The sequence below is a fragment of the Spinacia oleracea genome, chromosome 1, assembly GCF_020520425.1.
Source record: "Spinacia oleracea cultivar Varoflay chromosome 1, BTI_SOV_V1, whole genome shotgun sequence".
In the NCBI taxonomy this organism is placed as follows: Eukaryota; Viridiplantae; Streptophyta; class Magnoliopsida; order Caryophyllales; family Amaranthaceae; genus Spinacia; species Spinacia oleracea.
The window spans coordinates 44,476,234-44,496,894 of record NC_079487.1 but is presented as its reverse complement, the minus strand read 5'-3'; positions in this window follow the sequence as shown (position 1 = coordinate 44,496,894).

Sequence of the window (20,661 nt, the reverse complement as noted above, 5' to 3'; positions counted from 1 at the left end):
GAGGTACGGGCTAAGTATTTCATGGCTCGCTCTTTTCGTTTTCCCTTTTCTCTTTCTCTTTTTTCTTTTTTGGCTTTGGGATTTCCCCCCTTTTTATTTGGGCTAAAAGGTAGATGGTTGTGGTCTTTGAGTCACGAGGCGAGACTGAGTGAGCCTCGTTTGGTAGGCCTATAGTGGACCTTTAATTTTAGTAGGCCTAGGGTGGACCTTTATATTGTCTTACTTTGCAAGCGTTTTTAGTCGTTTCTTAAAATGTGCAAATAGCGTAGATTCAAAATATTGTTTTTACTTTATTGAAATTTAACGAAAGAATTACATCGAAAATAATCTTTTTTTTTTTGCTTCTTTTCAGATTCCAGTTTCCGGGTTTTAATTGGAAGTTGTGATTTAGACTCGAACTTTCATTAATTTTTCTGATTATAACCCGTGTGTGAATACAAGGAGGTGGCCTAGACTCAAAATAATGACGTGGCGTAAACCTATAATACTTGACCAAGCGACTCTCAGACTTAGGCTAATTGGACCATAACTTTCGTTGGTTGACACTTTAGATTTTAACCCTTGGGTGTTCATTTGTCATGCGCCATTTTGCTTAATGTTGGCAAGGTAGTTAGTTGGGGAGATCGAATTTCATTTTTGCAAGACTAGAATCATTAGTGCGGCTTCCCTCTTAGTGTGTATTGCTTTACCCCGATGGTAGCCTTATGGCATGCCGAGTTGGGTATTTTCATGGTTCGTCATGTTGCATTCATGGAAAATCTTTTAGTCCGTACCTAGGAGTACTTCAAGGAGCGAGTGGCTCGAGAGGACTATGATGGTCGTGACCCAATGTGATCATAAGCCTTTAGGCCATTTTTTTTTTTTGCCAATGGTATTGACACCTTAGGTTCACTTTGGGAGTTGTGCGACTATGGAGGAATGATTTTCAGAATGTGACTATTTCCATTTTGCAAATACTTGAATTACATAACATATTTTTTGTTGGTGAGAGAGAGTATTGAGGCCGTAGATTCTTAGCAAGGGATGACAATTACATACGGGTGCTTATTGATTTCTTTTAAATGTTAGGAAGGGAGTCTCAATATGGTTTAACCTTTTAACTTGCAGGACGACACCAAGCATTAGGACCGATTATAAGACAACTAAGACTTAGGATTTAGATTGTACTTTGGCATAGCCTAGTCTAGACTCGGATTTATTTATTTTTTATTCGAACATTATTTTTCCTTGAAAACTTTATTTGAACATTATTTTTTGAATACTTTGCCCATGTGACATTCAAGGTCTTTTAATTAGCGTGCTCGGTTTTGGTGCCGAACATTCCCGTCATAGGAGGCCTAATGACGATACAAAGAGTCGTTTATTTTATAAGTCGTTCTTAGAATCGAGTGCTTTTTCATACGTCCTCGTAGCAAATTTGTTACGAATTTTTTAATTGCTACGTATATTTTGTGCGCGGGCACCTAGGCTGCGGTGCCTGGCCAAAAGGCCAAGCAGCAACTTTAGCGCCCAGCGCAGGGCATGAAAATGTTTGGCGCCCAGCCAGGGGCGCTGAAAATGCGTCCCTGACTGGTACTCGTATTCTGTTCGCGTATTTTTTTTGTACATGCGACTTAATTTTGCGTGCTTGCCTAATAACGTCCTTTACGCGTTGTGCAGCGTTGTGGGATCCGTTACAGGCTATCTTAGGCGTCGCTTATTTTTGTGGCGATCGCCCGGGGTTGCGGAACACGTATTTTGGTATAACTCTTTGGCCAATCGGTGTTTATGAATGTTTGGGAAACTTTTAAGGTCGTTGGTTTTCTAGCGTTATTTGTCACACACAATCACAACATAATCACATAATTTGCTACACATAACTAACATTACAACATGAAGCAAAAAATTTTATGTCACGTAGTTTATGATAGGCTTCTATGGGTAATGTTCGCTCCTGGCTTGGTACCGCTTCTATCGTAGATCCAACACATGCCCCGGTCAAGGTAGTGCATTCAACAGACGAATTTCGTCCCAAGAGGCCAATCACGATGTAAGCCAAGGGGGCATGCGCCAATGAGAGGGACCTTAGTGGGCGAGCGATTGGGTTTGGGACGAGTTTACTACTAGCGACAAGTGCCGAGTGGACAACATTCGAAGCGTATGCACCCCCCGGTTGGCGATGGGTATCCTTAGTCCCAACTCCCGAGATGAAACATGCCAAGGGAGCCGAGATTTGTTATGCGGTTATGTCCGTTCACATTAATATGCAGATTTTCAGGTCGTCCCAACTTGATAAGGAAATAAACGCGGAGTAGGATCGTTTCACCCTTCGGCTATTTTGATTACCTACGAGCACGAGTATTTCATTAACTTTCCCTAGTGGAGTCGCCATTGTGAGGGGGTCGAAAAAGCACGAGGCTAATGCATGACCTCGTCCCTCGTGGGCGTGACGTTGTCAGATCAAGTGTAGTTATATTTCCTGTGAGTTTACTCCCAATCGACTAGTAATATAGGAGTCGCCATTCAGTTTTTAACGACAATGAGAAAAACTGACAAAACCCGGTTATCGTGGCATAAAGGGAGTGCAATTATGTTCGACCACGACGGCCATAGGTTCCCTTGTGATCCCTGGTGTGGGGATCGCTCAACGTACACCCGCAGGGCAGAGATTGAGAGTTTGGGGGACTGTAACTACCGAGAGCAGTTCTCATCGATAACTCTAGGGGCAGGTTATCCTTACTAGCTCAGCATAAATAATTGAAGGGACATGCGTTTAAACTATTAGACTACTCTGAATTGATTTTAGCAATATGCAACACATAATACTAAATCGATCGTGATTATCTTATTTAAATTGATTTAAGGTACCTAGCATGATAGTTCAATTGTCCAAGGTATTATCTTTATTAGGCGTGATAGATCAATCAAATTAATAGTTTAACAATTTTATAAAAGGGTGATGAAAGCGATTAAATCATGCGAAGGGACACATTACGACGCACCCTTGAGAGGTGCGTCACGGTTCTCAGAAAACTAACCACTTGGCTTTGCTATTTCTCCTTTTATTTAACGAATCTCGGGTTTCTGAGCAGTGTTCCAGTATTTAGGCTTAATTTTTCAGCTACAAGGGACATTATACGTTCTGTTCGACTTTTGGGTCGATTGTGACAGAACGCGGGATCAATTTCGCAGCGTGAGGCTTAGGCTTAGGGTTGGAGTCAATACTCAGATTATGAATTGTGTGTCTTTTTCGTCGATTATGAGGCTATATTTCTAGGGAAAGAGTTGGTGGAAAGATAGATCTTTAGAATCCGAACCCAAAGAGAATTCAGAGACAACACATCCCAGGTATTTTCAGCGCCTAGGGCTGGGCGCCGAAGATTTGGGCGCCCAGACCCAGGCGTTGAAAATAAGGTGTGAGCCGAGCCTTTTGTCAGATTTGGACTCTTAATCACGGAGCTTTTGAGACTTATCCGAGTTTCTTAGTGCGTATCAACTTATGACGGAATGCGTCTGGGCCCGTTACGAACTCTGGGTTCGTTAGGAATTTTAATTAATACGTAACTCTTATTTTCGAATTATAACAGGAATAGAATTCCTTTGCCAATTCTATCTCTTTGAGGACTTTATGTTGGAGTGCAACACCTAATTCTGACAGATTTCTATCTTTATGTCTTGCCACTTTTAACAACTACTTCTTACGGCAGTTACCATTTTTAGCAGGTTTCTATAAATAGCAGGTTTGCCTAAAATGAAAAGGGTGATCGAGATTCGTTATTTTATAGGAGATGCGTTGCCAAGCGGAGATTTACGTTCTCATCATTGAACCTTCCATTTCGGGAATGGGGACAAAAGTAGGTGTCTGTGAGGGGGTCGAAAAAGCGCGAGGCTAATGCGTGACCTTGTCCCTCGTGGGTGTGACGATTCTTTTTATTCAATCAAGTGTAATTGGATTTCCTGTGAGTATACACCCAATTGACTAGTAATATAGGAGTCGCCATTCAGTTTTTAACGACAATGAGAAAAATTGACAAAACCCGGTTATCGTGACATAAAGGGAGTGCAATTATGTTTGACCACGATGGCCGTAGGTTCCCTTGTGATCCCTGGTGTGGGGATCTCTCAATATACACCCGCAAGGTAGAGATTGAGGGTTCGGGGGATTGTAACTACCGAGAGGAGTAATTCGCTCGTCGATAACTCCAGAGGCAGGATATCCTTACTAGCTCAGCATAAATAATTGAAGGGACATGCGTTAACTATTAAACTAATCTGAGTTGATTTTAGCAATATGCAACATATAATACTAATTCGATCGTGATTATCTGATTTAAATAGCATTAAGGGACCTAGCATGATAATCCGATTTCCCAAAAATATTATATTTGTTAGGCGTGATAGAACAATCAGATTAGGTTAGTTTAACAGTTCATAAAAAGGGCGAGGAAAGCAGTTAAATCATCGAAAAGGGACACATTACGACGTACCCTTGAGAGGTGCGTCACGGTTCTCAGAAAACTAACCACTTTGACTTTGCTATTTCTCCTTTTTATTTAACGAATCTCAATTATGGGACTGGATACGTTCTGTTCGATTTATGGATCGATTGCGACAGAACGCGTGAACAGTTTCGCAGCGAGAGGTTTAGGCTAAGGGTTGGAGTCAATACTCAGAATATAATTGTGTGTTGTTGTATGTTGTTTCACGTCGAAACTAGGGGCCTATTTATAGGGAAGAGTTCGTGGAAAGATAGAATTGCAGAGTTCTAATCCACAAAGAATTAGGAAAAGAGACGTACCCAGGTATTTTCAGCGCCCAGGCCTGGGCGCCGAAGATTTCGGCGCCCAGAGCCAGGCGTTGAAAATAGGGTCTGGGCAGTTTTGTTTAGTCAGATTCGGATTCCTAAAATCCGTAGAGTTTGAGATTAATTCGAGTCTTTTAGCGCGTATCAATTTTATGACGGAATGCGTCTGGGCCCGTTACGAACTCTAGGCTCGTTAGGATTTTAATTAATACGTAACTCTTATTTCTGAATCATATTAGGAATAGGATTCTTGCAGTTTTCTATCTCATTTAGGATTTATGTTGGAATGCAACACCTAATTCTGACAGGTTTCTATCTTTTATGATTTGCCACTTTTAGAAGCTACCTTTTACGGCAGTCACTATTTTTAGCAGGTTTCCATAAATAGCAGGTTTCGGGTGAAATGAAATGGGGAATCGAGATTCGTTTATTTTATAGGAGATGCGTTGTCAAGTGGAGTTTTTATGCTTTCATCATCGAACCTTTCCCTTGCGGGAACGGGGACAAAAGTAGGTGTCTACAGTTAGCCCCCACTTTGACTAAGTCTTGGAGTAAGACGATGGTCAAAGTATTAGACGGAGTGCGTCACACAAGCCATGGTGTATGTGACCTGTTTTGCGAGGGTCTCACGAGCCCCCGAGTGATAACATTTGACTTAAGGGTCATCACTTGAAGTGTCGTCATATCCCTCACGTGTCATTGGGATTTGTCAACTGATAGTATAGAAACTTCCTTACTTTGTCATTGGAAGGATCTAAAGGTGCGTAGAAAACTCCCTCACTTTGTCATTGGGAGTAGCTACAGATGTTTTTGAAATTAAAGCTGTAAAGTGTAATTGGGCCTGGCCAAGCCCAATCACGAGGTAAAACGTTTTTAAAGATTCTCATTTTCAGGGCTAGCTAAACGAGAAAACGAAGGAAAATCCAGCACATCGTTCTTTTTTGGAAAAAAGGAAAACCAATCCTTTAATTTTTGGAAAAAAGGGAAAACCAATCCTTTAATTTTTGGAAAAAGGGAAAACCAATCCTTTAATCTTTGGAAAAAGGGAAAACCAATCCTTGAATTTTTGGAAAAAGGGAAAACCGAAAAAGGTTATCGCTGCAGCGACTAAGGACCTGGGCGGTTAGTGATGCAGACCCCGCCCGCTGAAGGTGGGCGAGCCTGTCCGCTGAGGGTGGACGCCCCTTCCGATAGAAGTGGACGAATCTGTTTTGATGTTTTGAAAATAAGGACCTACGCGGTTTGTGACGTAGACCCCGCCGGCTGAAGATGGCGAACCTTGTCCGCTGAGGGTGGACGCCCCGTCCGATAGAAGTGGACGAATCTATTTTGAAATTTATTTTGCTTTTTTTGAAAATAAGGACCTACTTGGTTTGCGCCGTAGACCCCGCCGGCTGAAGATGGCGAGCCTATTTTGAAGATTTTATTTCTTTTGAAAACTGAGGACCTGCGCGGCTAGTGACGCAGACCCCGCCCGCTGAAGGTGAGCGAACCTGAATTCGTCTTTTCGATTTGGGATTCGTGTGCCGCGATCTTGCCCGATTGAGGTGGGCAAGTCCCTATTTTTCTTGTGATTTCTTTTGAGAATTTCTTTTTATTCATTCTTATAGGAGCGAATTCTTCCGAGGGATGCTCGGATTTAGTTGCAACCTGAATGTGGGTTGACAATGTGTTTAGACGGACCATTGTCTTGTGGTCATCATCTTTCATGGTTTGAGCTAGTCTTTATGGCTCAATCTTGCCACTACCTAGGTCCTTGATTAGGGGACTATGTATAAGTATCAACGGCGACCTTTGTCTTGAGGTCGTAATCCGGTTTTATCTTTTGAGGTTATCCAAACACGGGATTTCGTACAGTGTAGTTTGGGAATACCGTTTTAACTTTGCACACTTTCTTTTGAAATATATATTTTCTTTCGAGCCCCCAAGAACTCGTGTTTGACGGTCATTTTTTGTCAAAGAGGTTCCTACGCATTTTGTAATGTCTTTGATCGTGTTTGGAATCGTGCTCGTAAGCGCGAGCGATCTTTGTAGTGGTGTGCTACTTTGACAAAGTCGTGAGGTGCGACTTTCGCCAATTTTCAAGTCGAATGAGTATGGCAGGGCCCAATAGAAGTTAGGGCCTTTTTTTAGCCTGGGTTCATTTTCGGCGCCCAGGCCTGGGCGCTGAAATAATTCACGCTCAGGTGGGGCGTTGAAAGTGTTGTTTGGGCTGGTCTTTTGATGACACAGTTGGCCTCTTGTTCATTCGTTTATTTCACTTGAAAGTTCTATGTATTCTCTTTTCTTTTGTTTTTTCTTTGTTTTTAGAACGTGATGATTTTCTTGAGAAGACGTAGCCGATTGGTGGACTACGGTGCTTGTCTCTTTGGGGCGATTATTTTAAGGAACTGTTGCTCTTAAGGCGTACAGTTATTGTGATAGTTGGGCGAGTCTATATGGCCCGAGGAACATACCTTGAGGCGTAAGACTTTGACCGCTCTTGTTGTTGTATATTTTTCCTTTTGAACGCGTTCGTGAATGTTCGATACTTAGAATGATTATATGTATGTACGAACGAGCGTTCATAGAATGGTCGTTGTGTGCGGTCCATTAATCAGTTTGCTTGAATCATTTTTTTTGAGCAATGACTGATTTTGAATAGTTTGCTTAGAAGCTTGATAAGGTTCAGACCCGTTCATGAAGTGGGCTCAAACATCGTGCCCTTTCGATTGTTCAAACATTTGCTTCGAGATTTTTTTTTTATTTTGCTATGGTTGTTTCGTAGCTTGGAGCTCCCAAGTATGCATGTTGGGATGCTTCCTTTTGGCGTACGATTTTTGTAGGTTCTTTCGAAAAAGATGCCTTGGGGTTCCGCTCGTGTAGGTGCGAGCTATCCCTTTCGTGGTAGGTAATATTTTGCTACCTTTAATCCTTAATGTAGAAGTCATAGGGCTTGCATTTTGAATTTGGGCGATAAGTAGTCTTTGCCTCTTTTACACGTGCTCTTGGTCGTGCCTACATTAGTGCAATACGCCTTACTCTTCTTTTAGACTTGTACCGTGGGACGGTTGAACTTATGGTGCGACGTAGGCTTGTGTGGCCTAACGGCGTGTCTTAAAACATTCCTCCAGGTGTTGGGATATTATTATTTTTTGCATTGGAGTACTTCATCATGCCTCGTTCAGGTGTTCGAACAAGTGTAGCACCTTCTGCATGGGTTTGCACGGCTTATTACTTCGTTCGATGCGAGGATTCATAGGTGTTTCTTTCTTATTTTTATATCTGGGTAAAACTTGGCTAGCAGAAAGATTCAGCGCCCAGGCTAAGGCGTTAAAGATATCGGCGCCCAGCTCTGGGCGTTGGAAATGATTTCTGGGTATATTTTGACAGTTCTTATCCTTGATTTTTTTCTTTCGCTTTTACTTTGGAACGGGGTAGACTGTGTAACGGGCGCTTGTAGGGCGAGCGTTATGTGTAGTAGTTTGATTGGAGTTTTGGTGACTCGCGATTTTCAGTTACCCTTGATAGTGGGGTGACTTTATATATTCTAAGTAGTGCTTAGAATTTGAGAGGGGTTGTAGCCATTCTAAGGTTTGTTTTTCACAATTTAAAGTTTAGGATTGTGCCCCTATGACGTGTGTGTAGCATTAGTGTCGAGAACTTGCGATAAAATCATCATTTTGAGCATTTTTAGAATGTTTTTCTCAAGCCCCCAATTGTAGCTACAGGATTGGCTTGGTGCTATAATGCTTGGCATACGTTTTTGTGCATTCATGGTGACATGGATCATGAATAGTTTGAACCAGACTCGTTTAGTGCGAGGTACGTTCGAGTAGTGATTGTGCTACTTTTCTTGTAAATGTCGTATTGTGCGACGTTGCCGTTGTCAAGGTAGTCACATGTTGAAGTGTGCCTTTGACCAAAAGCTAGGTGCCTTTCTTTACCTATAATCATATTTAGAAATCTTTTGACTCACTTGCAATATTGAGATAAACGCATATTTAGCTTAAAACAACGACATTTTATTATGTTCGAAAAAGTCTTTGAAAATCATTTGAAAATTATTTAAAATCCGAGTCCTACTGTGTACAATCCGAGGTGTCATAAGTAGGTTGACTTTATAGAAGGGTTCGTACAGGATTACATGAGTGAATCAAAATACTGTTACGATTTTTGGAATGCTGTCTAAGGATTTGTTGGACGCCAGGGTGCAGGCGTCAAGATATACTTGTGCCCGTGTGGCACATGCTTTGGGCTTTTAGGGCCATCTTTTCCAGAATTGCGGGAATATAAACCGTTTTCAAATTGACTTAGATTTACTTGGTGTATGTCTGTACAAAAGGTCAAGGTATACTTAGTTCTTTCCCTAGCTCTTTCATTTCAATTTTTAGCCCCTAGTTGCTGTTATGTCTTCCCATTAATGATGCTTTTAGATTTCGATTTTAGATGCCCGTGTCATATGTCTGAGTAGGGTGAGCCTTGGTTAAGTGCCAAGTCCTATTGACAATGTCTTATATTTTTTTTTTCAAAGGGGATTAGCAAGCATTTGAATTACCATGGACGGGTGCCCTGAGTTCGAAGGAATGACGGGGCAACGCCGTAGAACAATCCTCTTTAATTCAAGCTTACTGCCTTTATTACTTGTTGGCGATTATGACTGTGTCTAGTGGTGAAAGAAGGTCTTTAAGCGAACGACTATGTCTAGTTGTGAAAGAAAGTCTTTAAGTGAGTTAGTTCGCTTTAGGGAGGGTCAAGTCGAGTACTTTAGAGGTCATGGACGCTTGCGTTAGCCCCCATTCAATTGAGGCAGAGTGATCTTTTGAGTCTTGGCTAAGTGCCTAGGAGTGTGAGTGCTCCTTCTAGAAAGGGTACGTGCCCTTATTATTTTTCGATGTGTGCTCATTAATTTTGCATCTTGGTGACTTGGATTCTTCCTTTGACTTAAATTTTTCTTTCGACTTGGGTTGCAAGTAATTAAATTTCAATAAGGGACTTCTATTTTTATTCTTGTTATTCTATAGGTTTTAATATTTTTGCAAATTGGTTGGACCGAATCATGGATTGCCTACGTATCCGCCTTAAATAGATTTAATTTGGAATCAGGTCTTGCGTAGTTCTTAGCCTAGAAAATGGTTTCATAGAATGCCGATTTTAAACAAGTATGTTCTGAGGTGGAAACATATTATTTGAAACGGTAGAATAAGTGAAGTTTATTATTATTTAAATCTGCTGCCTTGCCGTAAGCCAAAAAATTTGTTTTATATTTTTGAGTACATGTATTTTCTTTTCATGTTTTTTTTTTTTTTGGTACGTATACCTGAATACGTGTTGTACCCCTCCAAGTGTTCGTTATTTTTCCGTGCATGTGCGGATAAAATGACGAGCACTTGTGGACAAATTTTTCAGCAAGCAGAGAGATTCGGCGCCCAGGCTTGGGCGCTAAAGATTTCGGCGCCCAGCTCTGGGCGCCGAAAATGGTTTCTGGGCCGATATTTTTTGGTGCGCTAAATGCTTCTTTGTTTCTCTTTTTAGACTAACTTTAGAGGCGCTTTTGCAAAGTTTCTTTTTTATTATTCACATTTTATTATTTTTTTTTGCACTTTTCATTTGTTTCCTTTTTTTTTTTTTGTGACTCAAGACGGCTTGAAAGATGGGTTGAATGAGATAGGAGAATTTGTATAGGTGTTGGTCAAGCATGAGGATAATATCTGCTAGGGCTCACAATTTGCAGCTTCGTGCTAGTGTCACGAGTTTACATCAAACAAGGCCAATGAGCAGCATGGGGACGGCTCAAGGGTATATCAACAGGATGTATCCACACAAGTTATATGGTCATTATGCTAATGGTGGTATAAGAGCAGGTTTTGGAAATAAGGGGTATGACGCACGTGTCAATGGCCGTGCGTGGTTTGCGGTTGACAACGAGTTCAAGAACAAGAGTCGAGGTAATGGTTTATTGGGTCATGGCAATGAGAACATGGATAGGTTAAAATGAGCTGAACAGGGACCCCAGAGCGAAGGCGTCTAAGAGCATAAGGATTGGAAAGGGCAGACATCGTAGAATTTTATGATTTGGATTGGTTGCCTCAATTCTTTTCATTCGTTTACTTAGGTAAATGTTGCACTACAGGATAAGTATTCCCTGGCTTGCTCTTTTCGCTCTCCCTTTTCTCTTTCTATTTTTTTCTTTCTTTTTTCCTTGGGATTCCTCCCCAACATAAATTCTTCAATTTTTAATTTGGGCTAAAAGGTAGATGGTTGTGGTCTTTGAGTCACGAGGCGAGACTGAGTGAGCCTCGTTTGGTAGGCCTATAGTGGACCTTTAATTTTAGTAGGCCTAGGGTGGACCTTTAAATTGTCTTACTTTGCAAGCGTATTTAGTCGTTTCTTAAAATGTACAAATAGCGTAGATTCAAAATGTTGTTTTTACCTTATTGAAATTTAACGAAAGAATTACATCGAAAATAATTTTTTACAGTTTCCGGGATTTAATTGGAAGTTGTGATTTAGACTCAAACTTTCATTAATCTTTCTGATTATAACCCGTGTATGAATACAAAGAGGTGGCCTAGACTCAAAATAATGACGTGGCGTAAGCCTATAATACTTGAACAAGCGACTCTCAGATTTAGGCTAATTGGACCATAACTTTCGTTGGTTGACACTTAAGATTTTAACCCTTGGGTGTTCATTTGTCATGCGCCATTTTGCTTAATGTTGGCAAGGTAGTTAATTGGGGAGATCGAATTTTTATTTTTGCAAGACTAGAATCATTAGTGCGGCTTCTCTCTTAGTGTGTATTGCTTTACCCCAATGGTAGCCTTATGGTATGCCGATTTGGGTATTTTCATGGTTGGTCATGTTGCATTCATGGAAAATCTTTTAGTCCGTACTTAATAGTATTTCAAGGAGTGAGTGACTCGAGAGGACTATGATAGTCGTGACCCAATGTGATTATAAGCCTTGGGGCCATTAATTTTTTCTTTGCCAATGGTATTAACACCTTAGGTTCACTTTGGGGGTTGTGCGACTATGGGGGAATGATTTCCAGAATGTGACCATTTCCATTTTGCAAATACTATAGTATATTCTTTTTATTGGTGAGAGAGTATTGAGGCCGTGGATTCCTAGCAAGGGATGACAATCACGTATGCAGTCGTTGTCATTCTGCAAACCCGTGCTCATTTGAATTAATGCTGAGAAAATTTGTTTATTTTTAGCACTGATATGATGAGAAAGAATGTTCTATTGGATTTTCACATTTGATTTACTTTGGAATTTGTAAAGTTATGTCTTCCCATTAATGATGCTTTTAGATTTCGATTTTAGATGCCCGTGTCATATGTCTGAGTAGGGTGAGCCTTGGTTAAGTGCCAAGTCCTATTGACAATGTCTTATATTTTTTTTTCAAAGGGGATTAGCAAGCATTTGAATTACCATGGACGGGTGCCCTGAGTTCGAAGGAATGACGGGGCAACGCCGTAGAACAATCCTCTTTAATTCAAGCTTACTGCCTTTATTACTTGTTGGCGATTATGACTGTGTCTAGTGGTGAAAGAAGGTCTTTAAGCGAACGACTATGTCTAATTGTGAAAGAAAGTCTTTAAGTGAGTTAGTTCGCTTTAGGGAGGGTTAAGTCGAGTACTTTAGAGGTCATGGACGCTTGCGTTAGCCCCCATTCAATTGAGGCAGAGTGATCTTTTGAGTCTTGGCTAAGTGCCTAGGAGTGTGAGTGCTCCTTCTGGCAAGGGTACGTGCCCTTATTATTTTTCGATGTGTGCTCATTAATTTTGCATCTTGGTGACTTGGATTCTTCCTTTGACTTAAATTTTTCTTTCGACTTGGGTTGCAAGTAATTAAATTTCAATAAGGGACTTCTATTTTTATTCTTGTTATTCTATAGGTTTTAATATTTTTGTAAATTGGTTGGACCGAATCATGGATTGCCTACGTATCCGCCTTAAATAGATTTAATTTGGAATCAGGTCTTGCGTAGTTCTTAGCCTAGAAAATGGTTTCATAGAATGCCGATTTTAAACAAGTATGTTCTGAGGTGGAAACATATTATTTGAAACGGTAGAATAAGTGAAGTTTATTATTATTTAAATCTGCTGCCTTGCCGTAAGCCAAAAAATTTGTTTTATATTTTTGAGTACATGTATTTTCTTTTCATGTGTTTTTTTTTTGGTACGTATACCTGAATACGTGTTGTACCCCTCCAAGTGTTCGTTATTTTTCCGTGCATGTGCGGATAAAATGACGAGCACTTGTGGACAAATTTTTCAGCAAGCAGAGAGATTCGGCGCCCAGGCTTGGGCGCTAAAGATTTCGGCGCCCAGCTCTGGGCGCTGAAAATGGTTTCTGGGCGGATATTTTTTGGTGCGCTAAATGCTTCTTTGTTTCTCTTTTTAGACTAACTTTAGAGGCGCTTTTGCAAAGTTTCTTTTTTATTATTCACATTTTATTATTTTTTTTTGCACTTTTCATTTGTTTCCTTTTTTTTTTGTTTGTGACTCAAGACGGATTGAAAGATGGGTTGAATGAGATAGGAGAATTTGTATAGGTGTTGGTCAAGGATGAGGATAATATCTGCTAGGGCTCACAATTGGCAGCTTCGTGCTAGTGTCACGAGTTTACATCAAACAAGGCCAATGAGCAGCATGGGGACGGCTCAAGGGTATATCAACAGGATGTATCCACACAAGTTATATAGTCATTATGCTAATGGTGGTATAAGAGCAGGTTTTGGAAATAAGGGGTATGACGCAAGTGTCAATGGCCGTGCGTGGTTTGCGGTTGACAACGAGTTCAAGAACATGGATAGGTTAAAATGAGCTGAACAGGGACCCCAGAGCGAAGGCGTCTAAGAGCATAAGGATTGGAAAGGGTAGACATCGTAGAATTTTATGATTTGGATTGGTTGCCTCAATTCTTTTCATTCGTTTACTTAGGTAAATGTTGCACTACAGGATAAGTATTCCCTGGCTTGCTCTTTTCGCTCTCCCTTTTCTCTTTCTATTTTTTTCTTTCTTTTTTCCTTGGGATTCCTCCCCAACATAAATTCTTCAATTTTTAATTTGGGCTAAAAGGTAGATGGTTGTGGTCTTTGAGTCACGAGGCGAGACTGAGTGAGCCTCGTTTGGTAGGCCTATAGTGGACCTTTAATTTTAGTAGGCCTAGGGTGGACCTTTAAATTGTCTTACTTTGCAAGCGTATTTAGTCGTTTCTTAAAATGTACAAATAGCGTAGATTCAAAATGTTGTTTTTACCTTATTGAAATTTAACGAAAGAATTACATCGAAAATAATTTTTTACAGTTTCCGGGATTTAATTGGAAGTTGTGATTTAGACTCAAACTTTCATTAATCTTTCTGATTATAACCCGTGTATGAATACAAGGAGGTGGCCTAGACTCAAAATAATGACGTGGCGTAAGCCTATAATACTTGAACAAGCGACTCTCAGATTTAGGCTAATTGGACCATAACTTTCGTTGGTTGACACTTAAGATTTTAACCCTTGGGTGTTCATTTGTCATGCGCCATTTTGCTTAATGTTGGCAAGGTAGTTAATTGGGGAGATCGAATTTTTATTTTTGCAAGACTAGAATCATTAGTGCGGCTTCTCTCTTAGTGTGTATTGCTTAACCCCAATGGTAGCCTTATGGTATGCCGATTTGGGTATTTTCATGGTTGGTCATGTTGCATTCATGGAAAATCTTTTAGTCCGTACTTAATAGTATTTCAAGGAGTGAGTGACTCGAGAGGACTATGATAGTCGTGACCCAATGTGATTATAAGCCTTGGGGCCATTAATTTTTTCTTTGCCAATGGTATTAACACCTTAGGTTCACTTTGGGGGTTGTGCGACTATGGGGGAATGATTTCCAGAATGTGACCATTTCCATTTTGCAAATACTATAGTATATTCTTTTTATTGGTGAGAGAGTATTGAGGCCGTGGATTCCTAGCAAGGGATGACAATCACGTATGGGTGCTCATTGATTTAAATGTTAGGGAAGGGAGACTCAAATATGGTTTAACCTTTTAACTTGCAGAACGACACCAAGAATTAGGACCGATTCTATGGATAAGACAACTAAGACTTAGGATTTACATTGTACTTTGGCATAGCCTAGTCTAGACTCGGATTTACTTATTTTTCATTTGAACATTATTTTTCTTTTAGGACTCTATTCGAACATAATTTTTTGAATACTTTGCCCATGTGACATTCAAGGTCGTTTAATTAGCATGCTCGGTTTTGGGTGCCGAGCATCGTCGTCGTAGGAGGCCTAACAACGACACAAAGAGTTATTTATTTTTTACAAGCCGCTTTTAGAATCGAGTGCTTTTTCATACGCCCTCGTAGCAATTGTTTTTACGAAAAGTTTTTTTTTTTGCTACGTATTTTCTTCATGCGTGGGCACCGAGGCTGCTGTGCCTGACCAAAAGGCCAGGCAGCAACATCAGCGCCCAGCAGTGGGCGTGAGAAATATTGGCGCCCAGCCAGGGGCGCTGAAAATGCGTCCCTGACTGGTAATCGTTTTCTGTTCGCGTATATTCTTTTGTTTTATGCGACTTAATTTTGCGTGCTTGCCTAATAACGTCCTTTACGCGTTGTGCAGCGTTTGTGGGATTCGTTACAGGCCATCCCGAGCGTCGCTTGTTTTTGTGGCGATCGTTCGGACTTGCGGAACACGTATTTTGGTATAACTCTTTGGCAAATTAGTCTATGAATGTTTGGGCAATTTTTAAGGTCGTTGGTTTTCTAGCATTATTTGTCTAGCATTATTCGTACACACAATCATAACATAGTCACATAGTTCGCTACACATAACTACATTACAAACATGGATTCGAAAATTAAATATGTCACGTAGTTTATGATAAGCTTCTATGGGTAGTTTATTTGCGCCTAGCTTGGTACCGCTTTTATCGTAGATCCAACACATGCCCCGGTCGAGGTAGTGTCTTCAACAGACGAATTTCGCTCAAGAGGCCAACCCGCAAGTGCAAGCCAAGAGGGCATGCAGGCGAGAGGGACCTAATGGGCGAGCGATTGGGTTCGGGATAGGTGTACTACCTGCACAAGTACCGAGTGGGAAACATGCGCGGCGTATGCGCCCCCCTATTGGCGAAAAAAGGTATCCTTAGTCCCAACTCCCGAGGGAGCCGAGATTCGTTATGATGTTCTGTCCGTTCACATTAATATGCTGATTTTCAGGTCGTCCCAACTTGATGCGGAAATAAACGCGGGGTAGGATCGTTTCACCCTTCGGCTATTTTGATTACCTACAAGCACGAGTATTTCCTTCACTATCCCCAGTGGAGTCGCCACTGTGAGGGGGTCGAAAAAGCGCGAGGCTAATGCGTGACCTTGTCCCTCGTGGGTGTGACGATTCTTTTTATTCAATCAAGTGTAATTGGATTTCCTGTGAGTATACACCCAATTGACTAGTAATATAGGAGTCGCTATTCAATTTTTAACGACAATGCGAAAAACTGACAAAACCCGGTTATCGTGACATAAAGGAAGTGCAATTATGTTTGACCACGATGGCCGTAGGTTCCCTTGTGATCCCTGGTGTGGGGATCTCTCAATATACACCCGCAAGGTAGAGATTGAGGGTTCGGGGGACTGTAACTACCGAGAGGAGTAATTCGCTCGTCGATAACTCCAGAGGCAGGATATCCTTACTAGCTCAGCATAAATAATTGAAGGGAATTGCGTTAACTATTAAACTAATCTGAGTTGATTTTAGCAATATGCAACATATAATACTAATTCGTTCGTGTTTATCTGATTTAAATAGCATTAAGGGACCTAGCATGATAATCCGATTTCCCAAAAATATTATATTTGTTAGGCGTGATAGAACAATCAGATTAGGTTAGTTTAACAGTTCATAAAAAGGGCGAGGAAAGCAGTTAAATCATCGAAAAGGGACACATTACGACGCACCCTTGAGAGGTGCGTCACGGTTCTCAGAAAACTAACCACTTTGACTTTGCTATTTCTCCTTTTTATTTAACGAATCTCAATTATGGGACAGGGCTGGGCGCCGAAGATTTCGGCGCCCAGAGCCAGGCGTTGAAAATAGGGTCTGGGCAGTTTTGTTTAGTCAGATTCGGATTCCTAAAATCCGTAGAGTTTGAGATTAATTCGAGTCTTTTAGCGCTTATCAATTTTATGACGAAATGCGTCTGGGCCCGTTACGAACTCTAGGCTCGGTAGGATTTTAATTAATACGTAACTCTTATTTCTGAATAATTTTAGGAATAGGATTCTTGCAGTTTTCTATCTCATTTAGGATTTATGTTGGAATGCAACACCTAATTCTGACAGGTTTCTATCTTTTATGATTTTCCACTTTTAGAAGCTACCTTTTACGGCAGTCACTATTTTTAGCAGGTTTCCATAAATAGAAGGTTTCGGGTGAAATGAAATGGGGAATCGAGATTCGTTTATTTTATAGGAGATGCGTTGTCAAGTGGAGTTTTTATGCTTTCATCATCGAACCTTTCCCTTGTGGGAACGGGGACAAAAGTAGGTGTCTACAGTGTCTACACCGACACATTATATGATATGCATGCAATGAATGAGACCTAGACTTGACTCTAAGTGTCACTCCGAAGATTCGGGATTTTGGATTTTGTACTTGTATTCGGGATTCGCAACCCGTTGGAAATGTTTGAGAGGAGCCTTCATTCTTTTGTGAAAGTTGGCTATTTGTACTAGAATTTAGGAAATCGAAAAGGAATATTTCGACCTATTGGAAATTGGACTTATTTGAAGGGGATTTCAACCCGCTCTAGGATTTGGAAATTGGACTTGTACTAGGAAATTGAATTTTTCAAGGGAATTTCGACCCATTGGACTTGGAATATTTGAAGGGAATTTCAACCCGATTGAAAGAGAACTGGTTTTGTATTATTTAAAGGGAATTTCAACCCGATTAAACAATTGGACTCGTATTATTTATGGGGATTTTGAACCCGTTGGAAATGTTTGGAATGGGGTTTGTATTATTTTAGGGGATTTTCAACCCGTCAATATTTTAGGGGAATTTCAACCCATTGGAATTGGAGTATTTGAAGGGAATTTCAACCCATTGGAATTGGAGTATTTGAAGGGAATTTCAACCCAATTGAAATTTGTACTATTTCAGGGGATTTTCAACCCGTAGATGGAATCTTGAACTTGTATTATTTCTGGGGAGTTTCAACCCGTCGAATTTGAACTTGTATTATTTCAGGGGATTTTCAACCCGTGGATTTGAACTTGTATTATTTCAGGGGATTTTCAACCCGATTGAAATTGGAGTTTGACTCAAAGTTTGAATTTTGAAATGGAAAGGGATGCATTTTGTATGTAGAACATGAAGCTTTGTATTTGGAAAATCCGGCATTATGTCGCCGTGGATTTGAGATATTTGAATTTGAGAACTTGAAAGCCCGACATTACACCGCCGTGGACTTGGAGTGTAGGCTTCGAGATTTGAAGGTTTGGAATTTTTGAACTTCGAGCTTGAGGTTTGAAATGCGGAATGGAAAATCGGCATTACGACGGCATGTATTTGGAATTTGAAGTTTTGAGCATAGGACTTGAAATTCGAAAGATTGACATGGAATTTGAGGTTTGAAAAATGGAGTTGAAAAGTTGGCGTTACGCCGGTCATGAACTTTGGCATTTGAACTTTGAGGTTTGGAATTGGCAACTCGACTTCGATGCTTGAAGACTTGAATATTTGAAATAGGAAATCCGGCATGACGCCGTTGGATTTGTGGTTTTTGACTTTGAAGTTTGAAGTTTGAAATTTGGACTAGAAAATCCGGCATTAAGGCGCCGTTGGATTAGGTCTTGACTTGGAACTTGAAACTGGAAATTTGGACTAGAAGACCCGGCATTATGGCGCCGTTGGGTTGTGTTTGAAAATTGATGTTTTGGACTAGAAAGTTTGAATTTGAACTTGAAGCTTGAGGACTAGGAAATCCGGCATTATGACACCGTTGGATTTGGACTTGAAAATTGAGATTTTGGACTAGAAAATTCGGATTGCACTTTGAAACTTGGAATTTGGACTAGAAAATCCGGCATTATGACGCCATTGGATTTGGACTTGACTTGGAGATTTGAGGTTTTGAAAATAGAAAATCTGGCATTATGACGCCGTTGGATTGCATTTTGAACTCGGAACTTGGATTTTTAACTCGAAAATCCGGCATTATGACGCCGTTGGATTAAATTTGAACTTGAAAATTGGAATTCGAAATGGAAAATCCGGCATTATGACGCCGTTGGATTGTATTTTTGAATTTGAAAGTTGGAATTTTGACTCGAAAATCCGGCATCATGACGCCGTTGGATTGAACTTGAATTTGGCATTTGTGCGTGAGGCGTGTTTAAGGGTTTTGAATCAAATGGAGTGACCCTCCTAAAGACCCTAAAATCGGCGATTTAGATGCATGAGGTTTGAATGATGCTCCTAGGGGTTTGGTTTCCTAGTTGGAGGGTAATTGGTTTTGGCAAGCTAGAACTCGAGGTTAGCTATTCACGCGTGCAAAGACGCCGACACAATGCACAAGAAGCACGTTGTCACACTAATCATGAATATGAGTGCGACATGCAAAGTTCTCAACCTAAGGTCGGTCTAAGTTTTTGTATGATGCAAGTGGTCGGCTTTGGGTGTCAAAAACGTACTCGGCTAAGAGACGGATCCGACGACAAGCTTTCACGTTCCGCCTAAGGGAAGTGTGTGTCGGCAGACGGCCTCCATACTTGACATCGGGAATGTCAAGCAAATGCCTAGTTTCGGTAGGCGCAAAAATGGACACACACTTTGGTCGGGGACCGTATGGAGAGTCACCATCTCGTAGCCCCCGGGGCTAGCCCAAATATAGAACACATCCATTTGGGCAAGGGTAGAAATTCATTTTGCACAATATGGTTTTCGAAAAATGCATGAAATGCCTAGAAATTGAAATTGAAATCGTACTTGAATTTGTATTTGTAAAGCCCGTTTTTAGGCACTGGTTCACGAGGCTTGGGAGCGTCCTTCCAGATGCAAAAACAAGCTAACTCCCAACACGAAAAGTTGAGCAAAAGTGGGCGATAAGCCACTGTGAGCCACTGTCCTGGATGCAGGCAGCGGCGTTGGGCGCAGGGGCTGCGCCTGGCGCCAATGCTGGCATCCAGTACTTCGGCAGATCAGTGGCTGGTTGCTCCAAATCTGCTCTCATTTTCAAAATTGAAATTAGAAAAGTCCCCAACGGAGTCGCCAATTACTGTAGGGGGGTTTTTCCCCGCTTCCTACAATGGGGGGGGGGTGTTTGGCACGCGGCGGTTCGTTTAGAGAACTGTTGAATCGTTTTTGCACCTCGAAGGAGTCGCCACCAAACTTATTTTAGGTCTCGTTTGGGAAGACCGCACAATGACTCTATTTTTGGATAAGGCCTTGAATCCTTGAAACGGATGGGTGAGATCCGGGCTCGGGAACGAAAAAGGCTTATTCGGCGAGCTTTAGAAATATTCAAGTACGTTGGCACAACATTGTTTCGAAAATAAACCCTAAGATTAGACTATGTGGGTTTGCAAATTAGAACAAAATAGAATTTCTAACTGTACGGTGGTCACTTTGCTTTAAATAGTGATTTAAGGAACCTATGGCCGGTTGTTGAGCGTGATGTAACCTTTGTATTTTGTTGTATTTAGCATGTTGGTGATGAAAGCAATAAAGCACATAAAGCAACATCACAATTTTAAATAAAATGCGGAATTAGTAAATACAAGACCCCCTAGAAAAGGACTAGGGAGTAGGTCCACATGGCCTAGAAATGGACTAGGCAAGTAAAGGTGCGAAATTGAAAGTGCGATATTGAAATTGCGGTATTGAA